The 6297-nt window shown below is 42.1% G+C and overlaps 1 protein-coding gene across 1 annotated transcript in view; it reads left to right on the top strand.

The window, feature by feature from the left end:
- Nucleotides 1–452: 452 nt before the first annotated feature.
- Nucleotides 453–6297, top strand: part of RAD21 (RAD21 cohesin complex component) — a 28183-nt gene continuing 22338 nt past the window's right edge. Inside the window, exon 1 of the mRNA XM_030875649.3 lies at nucleotides 453–664. The gene's annotated coding sequence lies outside the window, so the exon portion shown is untranslated. The remainder of the gene's footprint in view (nucleotides 665–6297) is intronic.

Raw genomic sequence — 6297 nt, 5'->3', positions numbered from 1 at the left:
GACCCTAGCTATCTTAGTATGTGGTTCAGAGAAGACAGTCTATAAATATAGGTTGACTGAATGAATGAACCCCTACATTTTAGAGAACTTATTTAAGGGATTTATGTTACATTCGTTGCTACAGAAACATTTAAATGAATTTTTATGTAAGGGGCACACAAAACTACACAAAGGTTTTTTTCCCTTTAAAACAAGCCCAAGAATAAAGTTACATCCAATCAGCGCTTCCTTGGCAAGCACTGCGCGCGCGCCGCTTGCCAGTTCCGCGACGCTAGAAGACCCTCTAGCAAGAGAATCACCTTTGCGCTTGCTCAGTTCGGGACTGCTCAACCAGAAGGCGGGTTCCAAAGAAAAGGAAATGGTCGCTGCGCCTGCGTTGCTCCTTCTGGGTCTTAGGCTGGCTGCGCAGGCGCACAGGTACCATTTTGACCGTAAACATCCTGCCGATTTGAACCGAGGATTTGGGCGGCAGGAAGAGCCGCGGCGTAACGGCAGCCATCTTGTTTGTTTGAGTGAATCGGGAAGGAGGCGGCGGCCGTGGCGGCGGCGGGAGCAGCTCCGAAGCTACACCTCACAAGGGCTCCCCCCCTTTCCCCGCCCCCTCCCCCGACCCTTTTCCCCTCCCCAGGCCACCCAGCCCGCCCAACTCCCGGCGGAGAACAAGGTAAGATAGTCGGCCGACCCCTTCTTTTCCTCTGGCTCTCTTCCCCCCACCCGTTCCCTGCCGTCTTGCCGTCGGGGAGCCGGACTCCGGAGGAGGGGCGGGGGGGGGAGGGCGAGGGAGACGTCGGCACTGCCTGCGCCCCGGGTCGGGGCAGTGCTGCCACCCTCCGAGCTCCCGAACCGCTGCGCCGCCGCCCAGGCCCCTTGCCCAGGTGCCCACCCTCAGCCGGGACCCGCGCAGCCTGGGCCCGCATCATTGTCTATTGGGTAACAAATGGTTCAGGTCTATTCCAAGGCCAAAGAAGCAGTTACTCGGTCGGTCTCTCGGGGAGACGCGGCTCTGGGCACCGGAGGGCGAGGAGGAGGTTTGAACGAGCGCGCTCTGGGTACCGGGCCGCCTACTCTTCGGGTGAAAATGGCTGTCTGGGAAGACGCGGGATTCGGGGCGGGAGACGGCGGCGGGGTGGCCGCCCGCGACGCCAGCTCCGAGGGGCCGCAGCCGTCCGCCGAGCGTGGGTGCGGGGGTAGGAGACACGCGGGCCCTGCCCTCGCGGCCACGGTGGGGCCGGAGAACGGGGCGGGCCCCTCGCCAGGGACCAGTGTTGCTCCCCCTTCCCCGTTTTTTTTTTTTTTTTTTAAAGGAAAATGGTTACGCTGGAGATATTAAATATTGGCCAGACCCATAGAAAACGCGATCAAGGGAAGTTGCCTCTGATTCTTAGGAAATTAGCATAATTGGTTTTCCTCCCTGGCTTTCCTAGCGATTGAGGATATTGAGTGTTGTATTTGGTGCGGGGGGGGGCGTTTCTGACAAATGCCTTGTGTCTCCTTCCTCGCTGAGAAAGGCTTTGAGAATGATCTGCTGTGATAGTGTGGGGTGACACTGTCGAGCTGTGCTGCTGCCAGACTTAGCGGCCTTCTTCAAATTTGAAAGAGGGAAACGCTGGAGGGTTTGGCCACCTTACGATTTGTTAGGCTTTCAGTGTTCAAAAACGCGCTTGAGTTTTTAAGGGTTTCTGGTAAAGGCTACTGTTCATCGGCTTCCCTTTGCAAGCGAAAGTTAACATCTGCTCTCCGTATATTGTTTAGAATGATCATTGAATTCCAGAAACAAATTCCCATTTTCTTCCAACGAATGTAAATGCCAGGGAGCTGTGTGGTTGTGCGGAATGTTGAAGACAGGCTGCAGAAGCTTTCCTAAGTTGTAGCGTCACTAAATTACTTTGTTTCATGTTGGAAGCAACTAATCAATTACTTTTAAAAAGGCATTGATGAGGATGTATGCCATACCCAATGATTAAATTATTACCAGTTTGTAGATGAGGTGACAGCAGTGCATAACTCAGTGGACATAATACCTTTTTGTATACAAGTCAGAATTACATTGATAGAGCATAGCTTTTACCTTTCTTGTGTTTATAGAGGCAACGCATTAGTACAATGTAGGATTAACTTTTCTTAAGGATGAGAATTTCTTTCCTGGTGAGTTCCTATTTATTGGAACATAAAGATTCTGAGAAGTTTTATCTTTATAGTTTGGTACAGAAGGGAAATTTCTAATATCAGAAATAAAGATTTTGTGGTTTTTGTTTAAATGTTGTGATGTCAGAATTGTTAGGCATGATCATGATAGCTGGTATGTGCTCTGTGGGAGATTTTTTTTCCAAAGTAACTATTTGTGTCTGTAGTGGCATTGTGTTGGGTATGATGTTCTGTTTAATTCTCATAATACTGTTCGGGAAACATCCCCATTTTATAGATGAGAAGGCTAAGACTCAGATGTTAATTCACTTTTAACCCGTACAAAACAACTGTGGAGGGAGCTGAGTTTGAACCTAGGACTGTCCGATTGTAAAACTCTTCTTCAAAGAACATTAGTATCAAAAGGGAGGGGAGCTCTAGGGTGCAGGGTTGGAAATACCTTCTGTCCCTGAGACACTCCCCAAGCACCCCCAAAGAGATGGTTCCGTTCTTATCTGAGTTCGATGTTGATGTTTTCTAAGGTTAGTTATCACTGAATTTCCACCTTCCAGTTTTTTATAGTTAGGGGAAGTGAACTACACAGATTAAGCAGCTTAACATGCTAGTTACTGGCAAAGCACTCCCAAAATAATTGTTTTTACTTTGAATAGATGACGTTTGTGTGTGCCATAAGTTACAAAAGAAAAGAAGTCCAACAGTACAGAAGGGTAGTCTTCACTTTCTCACTGGGCACAGGTTTCAAAGGTGACCGGTGTCATCAGTTTTGTTTGCACTCCATAGATACTTTTTGCTCATGCAAGTGCGTGTTTGTATACATGTATAGAGAGAGCTCTCTTTTATCATTGTTTAAGAGTGCATGGGAATTCTATTGTATGATTGTATTAATTTGCTAAAAGTCACTTATTAAGGGCTAGGTAGGTTATTTCTAATACTTTGCTATTAAAAGTCATGCTGGCAAGGCAACATAGTGTTTAGTTAGACTTGTGGGCTCTGAAGTTCAAGTTCCACTCGCATTAAATGCTGGTGACCTTTGCCACATTCCTTATCCTCTCCTTTTCTCCTTTTCCTGGTTTGTAAAATGGGCCAGTATTTATCTTCTAAGACTATCACGAAGAGGATGGACACCTAAAATACTTAGAGCTTAGTAAGTTTTTGGGGTTTTTTTTAATTGTTATTATACATCCTCAAATATACTTTTGGTTTATTACTGGAAGTGCAGTTTCTTGCTGGAAAGTATGAGATGTTGCCACATTGCCCTTCAAAGAGGTCATACCAATTTATGCAACCAGTATCCTGCCCTGCTTTTTAACAGATGAGTGAAGTATTATAATGATTTAACATCATTGTAGAAACATGAGCTGTAATTTGACTTTGGTTTTTTAGAAACATCTTAAAAGAAATCGCCGTTTTTGCGTTCCTGAATATGTTCTAAATTATCAGTCTGTCATTTCACATCAGATTTAAATTACTTTTTAGGATCAATTTTTAAAAGTTGTTTGCTGCTTTAGAAAAAAATTGAGCAGTCATGAAATTGGTAAGCTGTGCTTTTTGACCAAATGCAGACTTTCTGCTAAGATCTTTTGTAAAGAATTAGCAAAATTTAGAATCTTTAAAACTTTGAACCAATCTTCTTTAAAGATTGGTTAAAGGTTTGGTATTACTAAGGGAAAAAAATGGTTTAAAAGGCAACAATGATTACACTTTATTCTTATTTAGGTACAAGCCAATAGTTGACCCACTGCTGTACATCAGGCTTCCTTTAGTTATTAAGGTGATTTCCTCTTGCTAATTGTTTCCCAGATTAATTTTAGCACCACTCTGCTTTAGTTACTCCCCATCCAATGCCAAGAAAGCATCCGTTTAGGAATCTCTGCCTGGGCATAGCTGGGATATTTTAGGCATGGTACTCTTGACTAGCAGCTGAAGTGCTGGCCATGAACTGCTGACACCTGTTGAGACGTGCCAGTTTCAATTTCTAAAATTTCCAGAATTTTTTACATGTATCAATTATGAGATCACTTGGTGTATTTCATTTCCTTGTTCATTAAACACTTATTTAGTAGTTGACATGCAGCAGGGAGTATTCTAGGAGCCAAATAGTAAGAGTTTTTTTTACTTATTTGGAACATGACTATCTTCTATAGTGATACTTGGAGCTTATTGTGTATGACAGTGATTGTATTTCTGAGAACATAGAGCTATATTGGATTTCTACAAAATCCTGTAGATTATATTTATAATGCTGTAGAGGCAGCTTAATTTTTATGCTAACAAACTTTAAGGCTTGAAGTAGAAGCGCTGCAACATAGGAGGCTCTCTTTGATTATAGGAAGCAAATTTTGATCTGCTAAGTGGAATAGAAGGTGCACTTGAGGTGTTGTTATTTAATGCTTTTACCTTAGAGCATTTGATCCGAATTCTTCCTAGTTTAGTATTCCTTAGTTCTTTTCTTAACTCCACATTTGAGAGAAAAAGTTCACATCATTAGGCCGTTGATGAAGCCTATTTTATTTTTTTCTTCAGAGAAAATTTTCCTAATGTGAATTAATGATCCCCTGGAAGCATCTGATTCAGAGATTGAAAATTTCATTAAGTGATGGAAACTGGAGATGAGGCAAACCTGACTGAATTACTCTTGCACCACCCTCCCAAACATTTTTTTTTTTTTTTTTTTTTTTTTGCGGTACGCGGGCCTCTCACTGTTGTGGCCTTTCCCGTTGCGGAGCACAGGCTCTGGACGCGCAGGCTTAGCAGCCATGGCTCACGGGCCCAGCCGCTCTGCGGCATGTGGGATCTTCCCGGACCGGGGCCTGAACCCGTGTCCCCTGCATCGGCAGGCGGACTCTCAACCACTGCGCCACCAGGGAAGCCCCCTCCCAAACATTTTTGACAGGCATAAAATCTCTTGCCTGGGATACATTAACTAATATGTATGTATTTTCTGTACCTTATTGGAAAGAATGAGTATAGTTTTTAATTGAAAGTACAATAAGCAAACTCCTTGTTTAAAATTTACAGTCCCTTTGTAAAAACATGAAAATTCAAGTTAACTTACTCTGGATCTTTTTTCTTAAGCTAATTCAAAAGAAATTGTGCATTCCCAATAGCAGTGTATGAGAAATGGCAGCGTCTCTGTATCCCCACCAGCATTTGCTTCCTGTTGCCATTATGTTCTATTTTAGCTCCTATAAGAGGTGTGCAGTGATATCTTATTGGGTCTTAATTTGCATTTTCCTAATGACTAGTGATGCTGAGCATCTTTCTTGTTTTTAATTTGCCATCGGTATATTCTCTTCCTTGAAATGTCCTTTTTTTTTTTTGCCCATTTCTAGTTGGATTTTTTTTTTTTAACTCTTTTAGTTTTGACAGTTCTTTATATATTTTGGATCCAGGTCCTTTTCAGATATGTGGTTTGCAAATATTTTTTCCATCTTCTGTCTTGTCTTTGCATCCTCAGTGGACTCCTTCATGTTAGGTTCTTTTCCTTTATAGGACATGTTTTTGGTACAATATCTAAAAATTCTTACCAAGCTTTAGATATCAAAGGTGTTCCTTTGTGGTTTTCTCCTTAAAATTTTATAGTTTTACATTTAAGTCTGCGATTTATTTTGACTTAATTTTTATATAATGTGTGAGGTTTGGATTGAGGTCTTCTTTTTTTTTTTTGGCCTATGGGTGATGTCTGATCACTCAAGCGCCATTTGTCAAAGACTAAACGACTACCTTCCTTCTTTGAATTGCTTCTGCATCTTTGTGAAAAATCAGTTGGACTTAATTGTGTGGATCTATTTCTGGGTTCTCTGCTCCATTGATCTGTGATTGATCTGTGTATCTTTCTCTTCACACAGTATTGACTGTTGTAGCTATATAATAAGTCTTAAAATTGGGTAGACTGATTCTTCCCACTTTATTTTTCTTTTTCAAAATACTTTTAGCTATTCTGGGTCTTTTGCCTTCCCTTATGAGTTTTAGAAAAATCTTGTCAGTAGCTATTAAAAAACCTCATTAGAGTTTTGATAGGAGCAGTGTTAAAGTTTCTTTAAAAGCTAAAGGAACACTTATCATGCTGTCCAATAACACCACAGAACATTTGTCTTGGAAAAATGAAAAATTAACATTCACCAAGTCTGTGTACACTAATATTTACAGTAG

Source organism: Globicephala melas, chromosome 17 (assembly GCF_963455315.2).
Source record: "Globicephala melas chromosome 17, mGloMel1.2, whole genome shotgun sequence".
In the NCBI taxonomy this organism is placed as follows: Eukaryota; Metazoa; Chordata; class Mammalia; order Artiodactyla; family Delphinidae; genus Globicephala; species Globicephala melas.
This window is presented reverse-complemented; position numbering and strand designations above follow the sequence as displayed.